A 22,978-nucleotide genomic window follows, 5' to 3' on the forward strand; every position below is an offset into this window, starting at 1 on the left:
GATAGCTAACAAAATATACGTCACTTTTGGCATATTGACCCTTCAATGGGAACAGCCATCTCAAAGCAACGGAGGAATTTTCCAATGAGGAATAACTATGGATCAAAACTTATTTGCAAAATATTGTGTCTCTTAGGCTTAGGTCTTGTGTTCAAGTCCAGCCATAGATGTGGCTTTAGCCTTGGGTTAAAATAATGGTATTGATAGTATTCAGTCCTTCCTTTGTTTTAGATAGAACCACAGGTTGTCATGAAGACAAAGATTTGTTCAATATCAGATGATCAGGGAATGATTGTGCCATGTTAGTAAGCATGTGTAAAGGCACTACCTTGGAATCATTCTACAGCCAAACCTCTGGTGTGGTAGTATCCTGGTATTAATGCCACAAGATATTAAAAACTATAATTTCAGAGCTAATTGCCTTTGATGTTCATCAGAATAATGTGTTGTCTTGGATAGAGTACCAGACTTTAGAGTCAGGATGGTCTGGGTTCCTAGCCCACCTCAGATTTTGTTAGCTCTGTGGCCCTGGAAAAATCATTTAGCCTCTTTTGGGACCCATTTTCCATATCTGCAAAATGGAAATGGTGATAGTTCGCTTTTAATAATGTTCAGATAAATTATGAAATCCCCTATTTGGCATTAAGAGCCTTTCATCACCTGGTTCTTTTCTTTCTTTCCAATATTCTTACATTTTATTCTTCTCCATCAAATCTACTTCCCTAAGTATTCTAAATTATAATTAGCTGTCCCCCATGCTTAGAACTTTCTTCCTCCTCACCTCTACCTTCTGACTCTTCTAGTTACCCAAAGTTCTCAGCTAAAATCCTATCTTCTCCAAGAAGCTTTCCTTTATACCCCTTAATGCTCTCTATCATAATCTCCAATTTATCCTGTATGAATATTTTGCACATGTAACAGATGTGAGTAGGCATACATATAATCACATACATACACATATATGAATATGTGTATACATATATATATTTCATCATCTCCCCCCTCTCCACATATATCTCACAGTGGTTTGCATGTAGCTTTCTCCTTTACATTATGAGTTGAGTTTCTTGAGATCAGAGACGTTTCTTCCCCATTTTAAAACATTCTATACTTAGCTAAGTGCATGGCACATAGTAAACAGTTAAAATTTCTTCTTGATGGATTGACTAACTGACTAATGATTTGCCAGATATAGAGAAGTTAAGAAATAAACTAATCACTAAGAAATAAACTACCGCATGAATGAAGGACTTAAATCTTAAAGGGCAATGTTTTTTAACTTGAGGTCCATTGACTCTAAGAGGTCTATAAATTTGAATGGGAAAAAAATTGCATCAGTTTAATGTAACTAGTTTGATTTGTAATCTTGTGCATTTTATTTTATGCATATGAGAACATTCTTCCAAAAACTGGGCCAATAGGTTTCACTGATATGCCAAAGGAGTCCATGACTATGAGAGTTTAAGTGACAATGTTACATAGGGCTGTTGACTAAAGTCAACATCTGAGTGCTCTAAAGACTTGAGAGCCTCAGTTTTTCTCCCTAAAGTTGATACTGACTTGTAAAACATGAATTTCCAACAAATTCCAATAGTTTCTTATTTCATAATTCCCATACTTCTAGTGTGTTTAAAATTTTTGTAATATGTAATACCCCTGAGGGCTAGGAGTATTTTATTTATCTTTTCTCCCCAGTGCCTAGCACAGTCTCTGGCAGAAGCGCTCAGTAATTGGTTATTGATTGATTTGATTAAATTATAATATTCTGTAATATTCTTGGTCACAGACTTAAGATTTCTAAAGTCTTTGGAAAGCTGGGCCCATGTCAAGTTCCCATCGGGAAGTTGCTTAGATTATACCATTCTATTCCGTGAATGTTCAGTAAATAAGGAATCATAATGGAGGAAAGTTAAAATCTCTAAAATCTTCTCCAGGACTGGCAGTTAACCTAACAGTTATTTGATCTCAAGCCATTTTCTGTGATCTAGTATATAAAATGGTGTCAGGTTAGGATTTGACCATTATTAAATTGTATGCTGAATTATCTTTAATAATTCTTTGGTATAGAGGGCAAACTATGCTATACAGATGGCTAATTCCAGTGAGAAACTCTTTAGAATGTGTATCATTGTGTGAAAGTTTGAGTGATAAGTTTTTATTTCAAAGAATTTTTATGACCTAGCATCTGCTTTTAAGAGACATACATCCAAATATTTCTTGAATTATCAGTGCCTTAGTGATTGATGCTAATATTAAAAAATGTATATACTAAAGTAGAAGTAATAAAAATGTGATTATGTTTTGTTGAAAAATTGAATAAAGGCCCGTGTTTTTATGTCTAATTAATTAAGTTCCTTTGAAATAATCCATTTATTCTGAGAATGACAGACATGTAACAATTCAATAGGACTGTGCATTTGTCAAAAACTACATTCTATCCTTTACGGCAAGCTCTTGAGAAAAATAAAAGTGTATGACCACAAACACATAAAAATGCTGTCAATAACAACTGGCAAATATAATTGTAAAGGCATTTGGAAACAAAAACTCTTCATTTTTCTTTTGAATATTTAGCAGGCTTTGAAAGATGCCACATCAAAAATATTTTACATTGCCATAGCTAGCATTCAGAACTGAATACTTTGATGAGCAAGGTTAGAAAAATGTCAGATTACACAAATTTTCCCTAATCCCCCTGCCCTAGAAGTTTACACAAGCCCTACTTATTTTAGTTATACTGCAAGGTATCTGTACTCTTTAGAATCTATAAATACAAATATTTATATGCATATATATCTCCATATATGTACACATATTTCCTTGAATGTGTTTATCTATACATATGTATATGATATACACACATATACATATATACATACAAACACACACATACCTACATATAAAATATACTTCAAAGAAATATTAGTGTATACACACAGTGTATTTTAAAGAATCTATCAGGGTGAATAATCTCTCCAGTAAAAAACACAACTCTTGAATTTCTTACGAAACTGCCTTCCTAAATTGCTGTGATAGAAAACAATTCTTCCTCACATAACCTGCAGTCACCCCTGCTGAGACCCTGGAAACTGAGGCTGGTCTCTTGGCAGCAGAAAAAAAACAACTGAGTAACCAAGGAACATTCTGGAAGCTTTCTCAGCTTGTTTGGGTCTGCCAGAGCTCCCTTTTTCTGGCATGGTCTATGAGGATTGTGGGTCACCTCCATGATTCAAAAAAAATGTTAGAGTAAGGTTTTAGTGAAAGAAATTTATGATGTATATTTGTTTTAGAACTACTGAAAGCCTTCTGGAAGAAAAAAAAATATAGCTCAAATGCTTCGTTTTACTTGTGAGAAAACCGAAAGGCTGATAAGTTAGGCAACTGGTCCAGGGCAACCCAGGCAGTTACTAGTAAAGCTAGGATTAAATTGGTAACTTCCTTAATCCCCTTCTGTTACTATTTCTCCTCTACCACACTGTTCAGTTGAAAATTGTATTTTTGATTGAGTCTGGGAGTGGGCCACTTTCTTAGATGACAGCTTTGAAATCCTTGTGAATGGCTCTCGATCCTTCCTACATCCCCCCAACTAACCTTTTTTAAACATTTAAGCTAGTAAGGGAGAAAGCAGTTTGGCAGAGGTGCAAAAATGTGCTGTTTCTTCTTATGAAAAGGAAATGTTCAAGAGAAATCCTTTTTTGTTTGTTTGTTTTTGTTTAAGAGATCATTCTCTTGCCTGTTCTTCTTATCATTAAGACTTAAGGGAGTGTGGAGGGAACAACCTTTTTCAAGAAATATCTGTGTATATATAATGCATGCATGTATATCTTTATGTACACACATGTATATATCATATGTGAGAGTATATGTATACATATAAATTACTCACTCTTGTAGGAACAACTACATAGTGTATGTGGGCTTCTTATCTAAGTAGGAACAAATGTGCTTTCTGTGCATTAATAGGATTATTTAAGACAAAGAAGAATGCTTAGAGGCTATCTATTGGATCTGTGATCTTGCTGATGAGAAATAGCTATAGGATATAGTGGACTGAATACTGGTCTTGAAATAAAGTGTACCTGAATTCAAATATGGCCTTAGACACTAGCTAGTTGTTTTATCCTGCATAAATCACTTAACTTTTCCATTTCTCAGTTTCCTCAGCTATAAAGTGAGGATAATAAAAGCATTCTTGCCCAAAATAAAATTAGATTATATTTAAAGCATTTTGCCAGCCCTAAAGTGTTATTTAAATGTTAAGTATGATGATGATGATGATGATGATGATGATGGACTACACCTCCATCCTTGCAAACCTCAACTTATCCATTCCTTGTCATTCATTAATCCTTCATAAAAAGGTCTACCCATTTTACTAGAGGCTTACCTCCTAAGTCTTTTAATATTTTTTAAATTTTGTCCTATTCTTTGACTAATTTATTATTTCATGCTTGTAATGTAACAGTTTTCTAGACATGTATGTATTTGATGATTTTATTGCATATTATTTGTATAATAATGATAAAATTTGGTAAGGGACAATCAACTAAAAATGTGGAACTCTTCTTTCATATCTATATCTATATCTATATCTATATTTATATCTCTATCTCTATCTCTATATCTATATATAGCTACATCTCTGACTAAAATTTTTGATAGAGAAACTCCCTCAACACCTTCCTTTTGTCTTAGATGTCTTGTTTGTCTTGCTTACTGTAATATTCTCAGAAATCAAACAAACCCAGAGTTAATGATCCTCAGTGAGGGTAGAGATAGTGGGAGGAAACTATCTGCTTCTAAAGGCTGTTACACACTTTAAGGAAGCCTTGATACAGGTTATTTGCTTCTCAGCTTTGGCACAAACTTTGCAAGTAAAGGCTGGAATGTCCTCCCAGAAGGTGTATCAAATCAAGAGTAAGGTGGTTTTTCTTTTAAGGCAGTAGTTACTGTTTTTAAAACAGAAAATGGTTCCAGTAGAATATTTAGGAAAGGATCGAGTTAGAAATTTTCATACAACTGTTGTGGAAAGACTAAAATCAAGAAAGAGACTTAGATTTTTGTGCAATTTCTGATGTCCAAGTAGCCATCTGATCTTGGGATGTCATGTTGTCTCTTTGAATTCCATCTTATAGCCATCTCCTTTGCATTTATTAAATATCTCTCTATGCAAGGTGGTGTGGATTAAAAAATAAATCAATGAGATAGTCCCTGCTCTCAAGAAACGTGTCTTTTAGAATAAAGGAGTGTGTAACATGCAAAAACTAAATATGATGCAAAGCACTAAGGAGAAAGGCAGGAAAATGCTATTGGATATTTGGCCTCAAGTTTCCTTTTGTGGAAAAGGATCAGCTTTCCTAAATTTATTTTGGTATTGACTATAAAGAATCATTAGTTATTAAGTACCACCCTCCATGAGCTTTTGTTCCTATGGGTTATATCTACTGATATTGAGTGTTACTAGAAATTAAAATATCTTAAAATAATTGTGAAAATTTTTGACCTTGTGGATCCCCTTGAAAGAGATTTAGGGGAGTCTCTAGATTATACTTTGAGAAGCATCATATAAAGACTCTATAAGGTTTCTTCCAACATAAAGTTCTATGATGTTTTGGGATGTTTGGAAACCAAAAAAAATTCGCTTTCTTTTCCCTTCTCCCTTGTTGGACCACAGATTAAATAAACCATCCTTGGGTGTTATGTTTGTTCAGTTGGATTCTTCCCTAAGTGGCCTTCTTCATTGAAGTTATATACTTACTACTCATTCAGTGAATCAAGAGTTAGACAAACACAGAAACATCTTTTATATAGACCTTAAAATAAATATTCTTAAGTTCTTTCATCTCCCTGCCATATCACATGGCTAAAATATCTTATATAATGATAGTTAATGGTTTTGATATTGGATCAATATTTTTGCAATCAGAAATTTAAAAGCAAGATAACTGGGGGCAGCTGGGTAGCTCAGTGGATTGAGAGCCAGGCCTAGAAATGAGAGGTCCTAGGTTCAAATCTGTAAGCTTTAGGCTCTTTCTAGCTGTGTGACCCTGGGCAAGTCACTTAACCCCCATTGCCCTTCTCTTACCACACTTCTGCCTTGAAACCAATACACAGTATTGATTCTATGACAAAAGATAAGAGTTTAAAAAATTAAAAATTAATAAATAAAAGCATTATTACTGATAATAGACAACTGTAATATTGATGATTTTGTGCTTATTAATATAACAAAGTATTATTAGCAGGCAATCATTTTTCTTTTAATGGAATTTTAAAATATTAGTCAATTCTTAAATTGTATTTTTATGATAGTCATAATGGAATCAACATAAATTAATGGGAGCATATGTTTTGACATGAAATTTTGATTTTCAAGGAAACAGCAGTTTTTACGCTATATTCAGGGTTAGAGAAACTTAATTTTTAAGCTCTGGTTCAGCCATTAATTAAATGTCTCCTCTTAGGCTAGTTACTAATCTCTTGGGCCTCAGTTTTCTCTTCCTTAAAATTAGGAAACTGAATAAGATTGTTTTTGGGATTCCTTCAACCAGTAAATCTGATACCCTCCCCAGTAAAATATACATGACAAAAGATAAGATTTATTTTTCAGAAATTAGAGACCCTTTTATTTTGTGCTCTGCCACAATACCTGTAGGTCTCTACCATTTTTTCCATCACAGTTGTGTGAGATGGGAATATATGTATTATTATCCATATTTTATATAGGAGGAAACTGAGACTCTATGAAAATGAAGTGGTTTGTCTAATATCACTTGAGTAAATGTAAAAGCCAAGATTCAAACTTGAGTATCCATGCTTTCTTCATTTTCTGCATTCCAATCTGTGTGTGTGTGTGTGTGTGTGTGTGTGTGTGTATGTGTATGTAACTCACATTGGGATTTTGCAGTACTTCCAGAACAATCTTCCTTTCATCCCTTTTTCTCTATATAGAAGAAATCTTGGACAATGATTTCTAGAGGGATAAGATCTGTAGCAGAAGCAGCAGTGTTCATACTTGGGAATTCCTTAATTATATTTAAAGACAAACGATACAGTGGATTCTGGGAGCACTTCCCTTTAAAGGCTCTCATAATTACTTTACAAGCTCAACTTCTTTTTATGTTGATGTGCACCATATTTTAGAGTGGCTATGTAGCAGAGTAGATAAGAGTACCTGGCCTGGAGTTAGGAAGACTCATCTTTGTTAGTTCAGATCTGACCTCAGACACTTGCTAGCTGTGTGATCCTAGGCAAGTCACTTAACTTTGTTTCCTTCAATTTTCTAATCTGTAAAATGGCTAGAGAAGAAAATGGCAAACTGCTCCAGTATCTGCTGAGAAAATCCCAAAAGGGGTTACATAGAGAGGTAGACATGACTGAAACAAGTAAACAACAACAAATGTACCATATTTGATGATCCCAAAGTATTATGCCAGGATTTCATTAATTGGATATCTAAATCTCTATGAGCCCACTAGATTGAATTGATCAGTAGGAACTTTTGAACATTGTTTCATGCTTTCCACCTTGGTGAGGTGAAAAAGTTGGGGTGTACCTGTGACTTGCTGATTTTTTTAATGTAATGCAGAATATAGTATCAAGTTGTTATAGCAGTTGTTTCAGTTTTCTGAAAGGATATCTGGAGGTTTGGAAACCTAATGAGTCCTTTATGACTTGCTGATTTTACTATATATATTATAATAGCACAGTCTGGATTACATATCTTCTTTATCAGCTCTGATGTTCATTTGTGGATAGACTAGTCTCGAATTCTCTTGCATTTTTCTTGATTTTTCTTGTATTAAGGTAGTCTCGTTTTCTCTTTCTTTCTTAATGTGTTGATAGAGATAAAGAAGTCTCTGTGTGATACTGGAATTAATACCATGAATTTGACAATGTCTCGCCTGGTATTGATGATGAGAGCTTCCAGATCTTCTTGTCTGCAAATGATACCTTGATGTTTGCATCAAGGTATATGCTAGTATCTCCCCAGAGAGATTCATTTATTGAAAAAGTGCTCGTCTATATGAGAAAAATTAAGTGGATAAATATTATGGTAGCCCAGATTTTCACATGTAACTGGATGTGCTTCATTTAATTAGAATATAAATATGTTCTCTAGGGCATTTATATTTGGAATCAAGAAGACCTGCCTCATATACTTATTAGCTTTGTGATTTAGAGCACGCCAGCTAACTTTTCTGTGGCTCACTTTCCAAACCTGCAAAATGAGGGAGGTCGTATTTGAAGGTCTTTAAAGTTCCCTTCAACCTCTAAATCTGTAGTCCTAGGAGTCTTGTACATGCATGCTGATGGACAGAGATTTGGGTCTAAAACTTAAAAGGAGTAGTCTGGATTGAATTTGGGAAATTACACGGTGCTTCTGGGCAGAAAAAATAAATAAGCCTAAATTTTCTCTAAGCCATGCTATATGGCTGCACTTCTTGGAACATTACAAAGTTGTGGGTGACTCAGTACATTTGAGAGCTGTGTGATAGACCCAAGAAAGCTACATAATATTTACAAGAAGTGGTATAAAGGATAATATCATCTAGGGAATATCTGATCAGTAAGGAAGATGGCATGTGATGAGAGCAAGAGAAAACATTTGGAGATTCCACATGCATGGCACCAATGTCCACAAAAGATAAAAAGACCTAAAGGAAGATATGTACCATGTCTGGAACTCCTCTGGAAAACTCATGGTAGAAAATGAATGAGAATCACACATTATGAAAAGATATTGATGGATTCTAGCCTGCGTGGTTGAGAGGAGCACTCACATAATGAGATCCTGGATCCATTAAAGTTGAAATTGATAATTACTGAGGGAGGTTTGTTGAACAAAGTTATCTCTGTAATCATATATGTATGATCTTAACATGGTGGAAAATATATAAGGAAAGTATCCTTTTTGGTGTCAAGTGCTAAAATATATTGCAGGATGCAGAAGAAAAGATACAAGGGTATACGATATTTCATCTAACGTGTAATTAATTCCAAAAAGACAAAAACTTCACAAAAGGTAATAAGTCATTTTCACAGATTTAGCTATCCAAAATATTTCAGTTGAACATCCTTTGTATAAAACACTATTCAATGATGTTGAGAGAGATATGCATTTATTTAAAGCATAGTCTTGGCTCTCTCCTGCATGGAGATGAAATAAAGCCACAAATAACCTTACTGTAAAATGTTCCATGATAAAGCAGCAAAGTAGGGCTGGCTTTGGAATCTGGAAGAACCAAATTCAAGTTCCAACTCTGACATAGACTAGCTTCCTGAGCATGAGCAAAGTAGTTCACATCTTAGTGACTTGGGCTAATCAAGGGAGACAGACAGACAGAGAGACAGAGACACAGAGAGACAGACATAGAGAGAGACAAACACAGAGACAGAAAGAGACAGACACAGAGACAGAAAGAGACACAGATGGACAGACACACACACACACACACAGAGAGAGAGAGAGAGAGAGAGAGAGAGAGAGAGAGAGAGAGAGAGAGTTTCCATACCAAAAACTATGAAATTATAGATCCTTGCCCTCAAAAAGGGAGGAGTGTAATTAATGAGACACAAAATAATGCTTGGTGAGGTCTAAGGAGAAAAGTTGTTTCAGACCTGAGGAATCAGGTAGGTTTTCCTGGAGATTACATTTGTCTTGAGTAGAAAATGATAAAAAATTCAAGAGGTAAAAAGAGAATGAGGAGTGGAGGACATTGAAGGAAACAGCATGAACAGAGGCAGGGAGGTAGAATATTCAATCAGTCACACATGTATTATGCACTGCAATTATCAAGCCAAAAAAACCCGAACCCAACTATCTGTGATAGTGACCTAATATTGATTGCTGTTTATCACAGCACTAATGTCTAGGAGATCAGGAAAGGTTTGATGTAGTATGTGACACTTTAGTTGAGCTTTGAGGGAAGCCAGGGAATTGACAAGGAAGGAGTCCTTTCCAGGGAATAGTCAGACCTATCCTAAAGGAATATCCCTTTGGCAGCTAAGTGGAAGATGGATTGGAAAGGAGAGGAACTGGAAGCAAAGAAGCCAATTAGAAGGCAATCACAATTAGGAGACTTCGACCCCTGTGGAGATGCAGCTTGGCAACTGCTCTTGCAGGTATTGCAACAGCTACTGAAAACCCAGAAAAGAAAGTTAGCACTTTCAAGTGGTTTAACCTTAGAAACTGGTATGTTTGACTTTAAAGAAGTGGGATTACTATTTATTTGCTTTGCTACAGAATTCTCAGGACTATGGGAGCTTTCCATCTAAGTTGAAGCTGAAACCTTATATATTTTTGTATATGTACTATATATTATAAATCTCAATATAAAAATACATATATAAAATATATGCGTATACATACACATAGATAAAAATATCTATATATTTCCTCCCTTACTAGAAAGTGAGCTCTTTGAGAGAGGAGACTGTTTTTCTATTTGTATTCCCAGTAGTGAGCAGCGTGCTTTGCTTATAAGTACTTTATAAATATTTCATTCATTGATTCATTGATTAGTTTAGATAAGAGAAAATGAGATTCCAAACTAGGATGATGACTGCATGAGTAAGAAAGATGTGGACCTGATATCAATAAGACTTGGCAATTGAATCCCAAGGGCTGGCTTAAGGAAGACTGAAGCTTTGAGGATTACTCAGAGGTTAGAAACCTGGGCAACTTGGGTTTTATGGGAAAGATAATGAGGTCCATTTGGGAAATGTTGAGTTTCAGGTATGTATGGAACACTCATTTAGAAATGTCAAATAGGAAGTTGGTGGTGCAGGACAAAACTCGAAAGGCTAGGGCTTGACACATGGAACTAGGAGTTGTCTACTTGGAAGTGATAATTAAACCAATGGGAACTGATGAAATAAGTGAGTGTGATAGAGCTGGCATAGAGCTATCTCTCTTAGGAGATACGAAGTGGATGTTGGTCCTTCTAAAGAGAAGAGAAAGAGATCAGAGAAGTAGGAGAATGATGAGAGCACAGCATTACAAAAACTCAGGAAGATGATATCCAGGAGTACTGATGTGTTCAGCAGTGTCAAATGCTACAGGCGAAATCAAGGAGGAGGACTGAGAAAAGGCTATTAGACTTGGAAATTAGGAGATCATTAGTAACTTTGGAGAGAGCAACATCCTGTTGAGTAATAAGGGCAGAAGCTTAATTTCATGAGGTCGAAAAGGGAAGGGAAAAGAAAGGAAGGAGATAAATATTTAAATAGCACCTATTATGTGTTAGGCACTGTAGTAAGAGCTTTTTACAAATGTTGGTGCCAGTGGATAAAGTTTCAGGACTGGAGTCAAAAAGACCCTCCTTCTTAAGTTCAAATCTGGACTCTGACTCTCAAAAGCTGAGTGACCTTGGGTAAGTCACTTGTTTGCCTCAGTTTTTTATTTGTAAAATGAGCTGGGAAAGGAAATGGTAAACCAATATCCTTGTCAAGAAAACCCCAAATGGGTTTACAAAGAGTCTCACACGACTGAAATATGACTAAACTACAAAAAGTTCATTTAATCCTCACAACAACTCTGTAAGGAAAATGCTTTTGTTATCCCCATTTTACATTTGGAAAAACTGAGACAACTGGTTTGAGGGACATTTCCTGAGTCATGAAGCTAATAAATGTGAGGCTAGATCTGAACTCAGATCTTCCTGACTTCAGGTCAAGTGCTCTTTTATTTGTACCACCAACTGCCACTAGAAGAGGATGAAGACCAAGAAACTGAAGGCCAGGAGTATAGACAATTTTTCCCCTTGGAAGTTTGATTGTAAAAAAAGAAGAAAGATAAAAATGATGGGCTGAAGGATAGGTAGGGTGAAATGGATGTTGTTTTGTGTTTTGTTTTAGTTGATGGAGATTAATGAACAAAGATCAGTTTCATTTGTCTGGACAAAAGTTTATAGAGGAGTTGGCATGAAGGGAATAGTGGGAGATAAAAATGCAAGAAAAGCACAGCAAGAGGCTATGGAAGACATAGCTAATCAGAAGAATTCGAAAATTACTTGGTGCAATAGAGAGCCTGGAAAGTTTGTTGAGCAGATGAGTAACAATCTGATCTGTGCAATAGAAAGATAAGGTTAGCAGTGGCTTTGTGGGATAATTCAATAACTTGAATATTTACCAAAAAAATCTGCCTTTTGCTATATTTTATATTTATGTAACATCATAAATCTACACAAAGAAATTCTGAGACCAAAATAGCTCTGTTCTGAATATAGACAAGAGATATACATAGCATTTAATATGGGAAGTAATGTGCTGTGTGTGTGTGTGTGTGTGTGTGTGTGTGTGTGTGTGTGTGTGTGTGTGTAGTTACGGTGAACAGATGGCAGAGTAAGTTAAGAATTTTTGAAGGAGAGATTCTAAATAAGACTATTACTAGATGGTTCCAGTTATAAGTAGTTTAAATGAAAGTGTGAGGTTTGACTATGTTTCTTTCTTGTACTGTCCTAATACAATTATTTAGTAAGAATGCTTTCAACTTTCTCTGCCCTAATATTTTGATTCAGAAATAAGAAACATCTTATTTCAGATTTTTGTCTAGCACAGACAGAACATTCTTGCCTGTTCTACAGGCATGGGAAATGTTCTGAGCACTAGGAATTATGAATACAGCAATTCCCTTTAAGTCCTCAAGTACATCCATAGGTCTTCCCACCTTTTACCTCTATAATTTATTTATTTTTCTTAGTGTATATAGGAGACTTTGAACTTGGGGAAAGTCAGAAACCTAGCTTTCCATGATTTGTGACACTGAAATAAATGGTTTGGCCGATAAAACTCCAAAAATGGAGAGAGAAAGATCTGGGTTTGAATTTTGTCTCAAATGCATTAGTTTTCTGGGCCAGTCACTTAAATGCACTGAACCTCTGTCTGAATTGTAGGAATGGACTTGATATAATAATAGAATCCCCTTCAAAAGGCTGCTGCGAGGCTCAAGTGAGATAAAATATGTAAACTATTTTTCAAATCTTAAAGCGTGTATGAAGACAAAACAAAAGAAAAACAAGCTAAGTGAGAATAATGCTTTAGCCAGAAAATCCCTATCTCCTTTATGGTAGAATCTCCTTATGATTGCAGCATTTTTCCTCTTTTGGAGAAGAGCATCATGGTTTGTAGAATACTTTTCACTAATTTCTCAGGCTCCTTTATTTTCTTTTTTAACTATTCTCTCTTTCCTCATGCCATTCTCATGGCTACAGATTCCTTTGGCTATCATATTCATGAGAAGATGAAAGTGGGTAAAAATTGAATGAATCCAAACATAGACTGGCTTAAATATAAGAGCAGCTAGGTGATGATGTGATAGAGCACTTGACTTGGAACCAGGAAGATCTGAGTTTAGATCCTATAATAGACACTTAATAGTTGGGAAGCTTATCCTTAAACATTTAAACACTGCCCGCCTCAGTTTCCTCATCTACAAATCGGGATATGAATATCACCTTACTCCAAGGAACTGGAGAATAAAATGAAATAATATTTAGGTTTTAGGACAATGCCTGGGAAAGAGTAGATCCTTCATAAATCAATGCTTGTTCTTTTTTTTAAATGTTGGAGGTCTATTGGAATTTAATTCTATACTCTGTTGATATAAAATGGGTTTTCAATAGCCCGATTTCAGAAGAACATTGAGAAACCTTTTTTGTTTTAAGTGAAAACAGTAAATCAAGAACTACTGGATTTTTTTCCTTCTGCTGTGAAATTGTTTAAGTGTTGTTAGTTCACTTACTTTCCTTACTATTGAAGAATAGCAGTTCTAAAATCTTGAGTAAAACTTTCTCCTGAAAAAAAAATGCAGATGTTGAAAGGAATTTTTACCTGTATTTTTTTTTTGCTAATAAATTTCGCTGTGTTGCCTATGTAAATAGCAATAGTGGTCCTTTATGTAGTACAAAATGATTTACCTTTGTTATCTCATTTGATAACGTTAGTTAAATTATTTGTGAAGTAAAAGTCTTGACTTAGATGAGATGATCAATTCAGTGATCAGAGGCAGCTAGGTGGCATAGTTGATAGAGTATTAGGTCTAGAGTCAGGAAGATGTTAAGTTCAAATTTGGACCCAGACATTTACTAGCTTTGTGACTTTGAGCTAGTCGCTTATCCCTGTTTGCTTCAGTTTTCTCATCTGTAAAATGAGCTGGAGAAAGAAATAGCAATCTACTCCAGCACGTTTGCCAAGAACATAACTAAATGGGGTTATGAAGTCAGAAACAACTGAAACAACTGAACAACAGCCACAGAGTTATTGTGAAGATGAAATGAAATAATATGTGTAAAGTGCTTAGCCTAGTGCCTTGAGCAAAGTAAACACTATGTAAATTTCAGCTATTGTATTATTATTGTCATCATCATTGTAATTGTTATTGATGGAGCCCTTGTCATCATCATCATCATCATCATCATTATCATCATCATCATCATCATCATCATCATCATCATCATCATCATCATCCTCAACGACTTATTCAGCTCTACTATCAATGTTAATCCAATCTGTCTTATTGATATCTAAACCCTAGCATGAAAAGAACAATTGATGATATGTATGCTCTTGAGGGAAATCACTAACTAATCACAGCCTGTCTAGTCTTCTTTTAATCATCTATAAAATGAAAGAGTGGGACTTGATGACGCTTGAGGTCTCTGACAGTTCTAATAGTTCATGTTCCAGTTCTCAAAATTTGGTCTGAATAATGAATGGGCAATAATCAAGAATTAATAGTAGTAGTAGTAGTAGTAGTAGTAGTAGTAGTAGTAGTAGTAGTAGTAGTAGTAGTAGTAGTAGTAGTAGTAGTAGTAGTATCAGTAGCAGGTATTGTTTTTGTTGTTAAAACTTTGACTTGTGATTTTTGACTAGTCCTTATTCCTCAGAAACAACTTGAAAATGGAAAAAGTAAAGGATTTGACCACTTCTGTCCTTGAATTTTCTAGCCTGTTTCTTTTGGATTTTGAGAAGTGTTTTTCATAATCTCATAAAGAATGACTTATTAAATGCTTATGGATTTAACTTCCATGTCTTATGAGGCACTGATCTAATTTTCTGAGAGGTAGTATTAATTTCCTTTTTTTTTGGTTAAGCAAATGAGAGTTGATGAAATTAGCAGCAATGGAGATGTGTCAGTAGATTTATAATAAAAAGGAACTTCCCTTTGTTTAATTTATCTTCTCCAACTATAAAAATAAATATGTACATGTAGTTGTTATATCATTTTTTGCAGAGAAGTATGGCTCAGAACTGTGATTTAATTGTGGTAGTGAAAGGTGGTTGAGAAAACTATAGGAAAGCAGTTCCATAACTGTTCTGCAATTTCTAATCTTAAATTGTTTTATGGGCCACCCAGAAATCAAATAATTCTTCTGGGCTCAGTAAGCCAGAGGAGAAATTTGAAACCAGATCTTTCTTTAAGCTTCCACAGGGAGTTCTTGGTACAGTTGATAGAACACCAGACCTAGAGACAGGACCTTTCCTCAGTTCAAATCTGGCCAGACAGTTACCAGCTGTATGATCCTGAGCAAGTCACTTTTTGCTTCAGTTACCTTATCTGTAAAATGAACTAGAGAAGGAAATGACAAACCATTCCAATTTGTTTGCCAAAAAATCTCCAAATGGAATCACATGAAGAGCGACACAACTGAAAAATGACTGAACAATAGGAGATATGAGGATGTCCGTTTTGCTCTGGACTCACTTATGTTATTCTTGTCAAGCCACTTAACCTGTATTTGCCTCTGTTTCCTCAATTATAAAATGCAGATAACAACACTACTTGCAGGGTTCTTATGAAGTTCAAATGGGATATCCTAGCACTATGGTGGCAAACCTGTGGCACCCAGAGCATGCTGGAGGGGGCTACTCCCTTCCCCCTCTCCAGGAGCACCTAAGGACATTTCTAGTGTCACCAGCCCCTCTGCCCAGCAGCCCAGTGGGAGTTCTTCTTACCTCCCCTATCTGGTGTATGGTAGGGGAGCTCACTCGCTGTGTGAGGACTGCAATTTGGGCACTCTCTGTCTATAGTAGTTCCTTTATAACTGAGAATTCTTTTCCCTTTTCTTCTTGATTCAGTGACCTGCTCTATCCATTATACAATAATGCCTCACATTTATATATCAATTTGATGAAAATTATTTTGATAAAAATAGAGCCTGCCTTCTTGTCCTCAAAGTTAAGTTTGTAAAGCCTGTGCATTCTTAGCATGAAGAAATGTTTTATTAAGAGCAGAAAGAAGCTTGTAGGCTTGCCCTTTTTTCTTTGTAACCAAAGGGCAAAAGCCCACCATTCACAAACCAACCTCACTATAATAATATTTGTTATATAATGAAAGGATGTAGCAAGAAAACAGTTTTTGTTAAAATAATATAACAGAAACTTTTTTAGACAAGGAGGAAAAAAGGTGAATTGGAAATCACACTGACTAATCCTGGTTTTATTCTTTGAATATTTGCTACTATTATGGAAATAAAAAAATTATAGGGTTCTGTAAAAAACAATTCCTTATTTACATGGATTTTTCTTCAATGCTTGTCCTTGAAATGCCATTTTAAGGCAGGATTGCTTGTTTGTTTTTCAATATAAAACATGTAGATAAGATGAATTTTTAAAAAAGAGATTAAGTTTTGAAGTATAGTCCTTTAAAAGCATATGAATTTTAATAGCAGTAATATGTCCTTTAAATTTTTTTAAACCTATAACCAGAATTCATTATTATGCTGAATGAGCAGATATATCTTGCTTTTATTGAATATCTTTACTTCTCCATCTATAAACTAAGGATCATGGAATATCCTAAAACAAAAGGCACGTTACTGGAATGATGAGACTAATGAGTTAATCACATCTGACTTTTCATTTTAGAGCAACTCAAAGGCATGCTAACAAAAATATTGATCTTTCTTGGTAGTTACAAGCCATTTCCCACTTTTCGTTTCCCTTAAGGCTAGCCTAGTTGCTGTTACTCTTCCCTTCTACCCCTAGTAATTCTCACCTTGGGGCCCTCTCCTCAGTTTCAGGGTCTATGAAAATTGAGTGAATAACAATATCTTGGCTCTTAGGGAAAAAAAAACAGGCCAACTATACATTTTTGAAAATCTAGAAAGGAAAGTGAATTATTTTTTTCATTTAGAAAGAAATTGTATATGTTTCATGGGTTGAAAAAACAGTATTGAAAAGAATCATATAAGAAGGCATTTGACGGGTTGTGACCTGTACCATCAAAGTGCTAAAGTAGAGAATTTCATAGAGAAATATGTTGTAACTAACAGATAATCACCAATGGTAATTGAAGACTCCTCTAAAACTATTTTTGTCATATGAAAGAAAGTTTTCTTGAAGTCATTGTTTCTTTCCTTTTCTTTTTTCCCCTCTGGAAATAAATAAGCTTTGTCGTACTCAATATGGGGGATTATTTACATGAAGTGATATCTTTTCAGTGTTTCTCCAGTACTTCTGAACTCTCTTCTTGAACTCAGTCATCCAGCAAGAAGACAAATATGCCCCCTTACAATTAGAAAGCAAAAATGACAAGACTGCATATGGAGGAGTAGCGACTACCAAGCTTCCTTCATAAATGATTGGGTTTACAGCTGAAAGGTTTCACATTTACAGTAATCCTCTTTGTTAAATTCTTGTGATCTTCCAGTGTGACCATAAACTTAATCAGAATCACTTTGTTAGCAAAACAAACACATTGGATGCAAACATTCTGGTTAATTTTCTGTTTCATATACCTTGAAGAATATTTGGATTGTGCAGTCGGCTATTTCTGAAACATTATGGATGTTTTGGTAATAGCTGTAATTGACTGTCCTTTTCCCATGTAATTCATTGCCTGTTTTACCCGCCATTTTCACATTGTCGATTATTATTTGCATGGAAGCCATGATAGCTTCAGCTGCCATTGCCCTCACATTTGACATCTTTCTGCTGTTGTTCTGCTTTTATGACTTCAAAAATATGCTGTTCCCTGCAGTGAGATTTTGGCAGGGTCTGGAAGGATTTTTCTCAAAGCAGTCCTCTGTTCAGGTAAATTAAAGGCGGTCGAGGAGCTTTGGGGATTACTGGATCAATGCACATCGTTTTACATAATATTTTCATTGCTGTATACTCAAATATATTTAGGGGCTGTCTTACCAGCCCATCAGTTAAGTTTTTTTTATTCCCTAACTACTGTTTGCATTCAATGCACATTATAGTTCTCTAAGGATTGCAAACACTTTTCATTATTGCCTTTTATCTGTCATGCTGTTTGAATGATTTTACTGGACACTAGTAAAGTAGGAAATGGATACAAGTAAATTACAACTTGTATCCATTTCCAACTGTCAAAAAAGCACTAAAGGAAAAACAGAATATGGCCTTGGTAAAACATTGTTATTTAGAAAGCAATTTTTGCCAAATTAGTATATGCAAATTTTCTTCTCTCTCTAACTTTCATGGTGAGATTGAAATGTTTACAATCACAGTTGACTCATAAAAATAATACAGTAGTGAGGTATATTACTAAGTACTGCGTAATAAAACTTATTTACCATTGATAAAAAATAACCACATAGCTTATATCAATTTATGTTAGTATTTGGAAGAAATGTAGAAATCATTGTGTAGGATGAAATGTCATTTGATTTTGCAAGAGAGTTTTGCAAAGCACCGTTTGTTGGGTAGGACTATTTATACCAGGAATGGTTAACCTGAAGCATTCACTGGACTTTGGACTTTATACCTGAAAATTGTGTGCAGTTCAGTTTCTGAATGTGTTTGCCTCCGGTTCTATGTACCAGTGAAGTTTAATGCTTATTTGGGGGTAGGGATAAGCCAAATGTACTTTGAAACACAGTCAGCAAAACACTTTTAAAATATGAGTTAAGGCAAGTCAATCAGAAATTAGTATTAACTAATAAAGGGGAACTTGTCTATCAATGTGAGAAAATACCAAATAAACAAAAATGACATCTTAAGTGAATATATATTTCTGTTAACATTATGCTTACCTGTGTAAGATTTTTTTTCTTCTCTGTATTATCAAAAACAAAATTCTCTACCTCCCTCCATCCCTCCCTCTCCCTGTCTCCTCCCTCTACTTCTCTCTCTCTCTCTCTCTCTCTCTCTCTCTCTCTCTCTCTCTCTCTCTCTCTCTCTCTCCCTCTCCCTCCCCCTTCTCCCCGTCTCTCTCTGATGTACATTAGAAAAAAATCATTAATTTGCTTGAATTAAAGGTCTGTTATTAAAGGAAAACTTAAGGAACTAACTCTGGAATGATTTGACTTTTCAAACGTCTATTAAGCTTTGTTGTAGTCGAAGGTGTATTAGATAGGTTTCTTAACATGAATTCTTAAATATCAGTAAAGATAGTTTGGTATTCAACTATGCACCTGTGCTTATTGTAACCTTGATAATAGCTATGATGAGAGAGCCTGAAAGACAGCCTGGCAACAAGTGATAATATGAGATCCATGAAAGAAAGTCAGCTTCTCATTTATTCCGCATTCTTGTTTCCAGTCTGACCACACGGTTTGAATACTTGGTCCACTTTTCAGAATCTCTTTTCCCTCAAGAAAGGATTGAATAGGCCGAGTCAATGAATTTGCTATTAGATTTAAAAGTAATTTCTCTGCATATGCTTAGCTTATCTGGAACATGCTATATATTGTAGAATTGCCTTGGAAGACCAGTTAATGCAATTGTGAGTGCCATCTACTCTAAAAATAAACTGTTTTCCTTGAAATTCAGTATTAGGCAATGCCTTATAGAATTCAAATACATATCTTGGGGGTGAGTATAAACCGATTTGCCAATATGAACTGCATATAAAAACCAAGTAAATTAGCTTTAAAATATATTTTCCTCTTCAGTAAACCCGGCTGAAAGTTCTAGGAAACTAATTTTTGACATACCAACACTTGTTTGTAACAAGTAACAAATGATATTTTTATTGATTAGAGGTCCAAGTTCCTTCCATTTATTTGACATTCAGCAAATATATATTAAACAAAATTTATGCAGGGAGAAGAGACAGGCATAAAAAAATTCAAGTAAGAAACTGTCCTTGAATTCATGGATCTTATCAAGTAGGAAGGGGTATGATATTCACACATATATCTGTAATTCACATAATACATAGGATGGATAAATAGGTAAAGAAATCGTTTATTGAACAGTTATATACCATACACTGCACTAAACAAATAGTAAGTACAGTAAAAATGCCAAACAAAGTAGTATATGACTGATTATTAGTGAAAGGAAATCGGGGAAGACTTCCTTGAGTCCAAATTCCAAAATAAAGAGGTATAATTATTTTAAAAGTATCTGTTTACAAATTTTTATGACTTTTAAAATTAATTTATGTTTGCTTTAGTAAATTGTTCGTATTCGTCTGAAAATTTTTTCACATATGTCAAACTGCAAGGGTCTTGAAAGGGACTGTGCAGATCATCTAGTCCACTCCCCTCATTTTGAAGATAAAACAATTGAAACCCAAAGAGGTTAAGGGACTTGCCCAAAGTCATGTAGAGAAGCTAAGATTCAAACCCAGGACCACTGATTCCAAATCCTGCACCTTTTCCACTATACCTCCCTGGAGCTATTGTGACATGGATGTACCTTCCCACTTTATGCATGATGCAGTGTGCATTCTGGGTAAATCTTAATTAGATTTTCTGTAAAACTGACATGGAATATAAGACAAGTCTTTGCATTGATAGTTTTACTGAGTAAAAGGTATCAGTGTGTCATTTCAACACATTATCTTAACAGGACCAGTCTACTTTCCCTTTTTTGTTTTCTGTGTTGTTGATGATGTTATTTTTACCTCTTTACTTTCAAATCATCTCTGTATTGGTAATGTTATAATGCCTTTATACCCAACATGTATCTTTCTGTTGTACTTTGTGTCACTTATAGATTTGATTCTTCTGAGACTGGAAGTTCCAAGATTCCTACCCATAGTTGTAGAAGAATAGTTTATAAAACAGAACAAAACATTGAATCCTTAGTTACTCAGAAATATTCAAGCTTTGTATAATGAGATAACTAAAAATGTAGTGAAAACTTTTATTATATTCAAAATTATATAATTTGTTGGTTTCCTATTTTACTGTATCACTTTTTCTGCTGAATCACAAAACTGGATCTGTGTCTGCATAGGCTTAATGAAGTAGAGAGGTAAGTAATTATGCCATGAAATTCAATCAGCCTAGCCAATATGGATAATTTTAGCCCAAATCCTTAGTGACAGGTTTTAGCTGAATCATACAGATGATTTCATCAACTTTCCATTTTGCTCTTTCTCTTAGTGTCTACACTGTCCCCATGAATTCAGTAATTTAATTATATTACCATAACTATTCAAGTATTTGATCAACTTGAACATAGTATGGTGTCATTGGGATGTAGAATTGTAAGAATAAAGAGATTCTAGCTTTTAAACCCTAGTGCTGTCTGACTTTTGGCCAGCCACTTAATGTCTCCAAGACTCAAGTTCCCTTATCTATGTTTGTGTGTCTGTGGAAATGGGGCAGAATTCTGCTTAAGAGTTTAGTCTAAATCCACTTTTAATGTTCCTTCTAGTTCAAAAGTGCCAAGAAGTTAGTCTATTAGCACAGTCGACTACTTATGTGTCAATTTTTGGTGGAAAATTAAAGAGGATTTGAAACATATTTGCATCTGGATCTAAAACATTTTGATTCTTTTAATTGTCCACAGAGTGATTGATTGCACTCTGAAAAATGTGCAGAAAAAGGGCTGATTTTGGAGATAGGAGATTTGCATTCCTAGATTGACTTATGATCATATGTATTTTGTTTGTGGACATCCTTCCACAGAAGGGCCTTCCATCTTTGGGATGTCTTCCTCTAGACAACTAATATTATAGTGGAGAGAGCCCTGGTCTTGGAGTCAGGAAAACCTTAATTCAAATTTGCCCTTCCCTTCTCCCCTCCCTCCTTTTCCATGTAGGACTTGATGGCAATCACTGTAGTGTCATCCACAATCAGAAACATCAGGAGGCTTCTTACTTTCCATTGTAAATCATTCTCCCAGCTGAATATTGCATTGTAAGGCAAATGGTTAAAAAACCAAGCAAACAATCTTAGATGCACTTCACTTGATAGTAATGATCAGAGATTTTTTATTAAACAAAGTATCTCCATTGTTACTTTGAAGAATCTTTGATGATTTAACATGGGGAGCATCTTGCTAGAAGATAGCTTTTTAGGCAGCATTGTGCAATACAAAATCAAATATTTTTTTAAAAAATTAACAGACTATGCTTAGCGTAGGATTGTGTTTTCTGAACTTTTTAGTCAACTTTATACCTGAAAAGATAGGATTGCCTACCGATGACTATTTTAAAATGTTTCCTTCTTTCTCTCTTATTTTCATTTGGGAGTCCCCTAATGAATTTATAGATCTTTCTCACAAGTTTATTAAAATGATGAGAAAATAGACATATGAATTTGTATTTACATATGCTTTATAGCCTTCTGGTGATGATTATGCTATGCTTGATTTTTTTGCATTTATTCAGTCTTATCCCCTTCAAATATCTTTGATCAATCCCACAATCCCTCAAAATCATGTTGCCAGTCCATATGTCCTCTGTGTATATGTGGTCTACTCCAGCTACCCTTTCTGTCTGTATTTTCTTTAGTACTGATCTCCATTTCCTCATATAGTTCAAATGGAGACCAAGATATTAGTGTCTCATTGCAGCGACTATGTTGTCATTGATGAATGAAATAGCTTGCAATAGAGGTATTTTGTTTTTTTTTGTTTTCTCTTCTTATATTCATTGCAGCCTTATATTTGAAAAAGTCTTTAGATTTGACCTGTGTGCCATGCTAAGAATTCTGCACACTTATTTTCCTCTCCATAACTTCTGGCTGCTTTTGGAGATGTTACTTATTTTCTCTTTTGTGAGGTTTTTGCAAATGAATTTATATTCTAAAATAATGATGATAAAATTATT

The 22,978-nt window shown here is 34.9% G+C and overlaps 1 protein-coding gene across 1 annotated transcript in view; it reads left to right on the plus strand.

Annotated features, from left to right (window-relative positions):
• Positions 1–22,978, plus strand: part of PTPRD (protein tyrosine phosphatase receptor type D) — a 610,060-nt gene that overhangs the window by 12,243 nt on the left and 574,839 nt on the right. The window lies entirely within an intron of this gene.

The sequence above is a fragment of the Gracilinanus agilis genome, chromosome 1, assembly GCF_016433145.1.
Source record: "Gracilinanus agilis isolate LMUSP501 chromosome 1, AgileGrace, whole genome shotgun sequence".
Taxonomy (NCBI): domain Eukaryota; kingdom Metazoa; phylum Chordata; class Mammalia; order Didelphimorphia; family Didelphidae; genus Gracilinanus; species Gracilinanus agilis.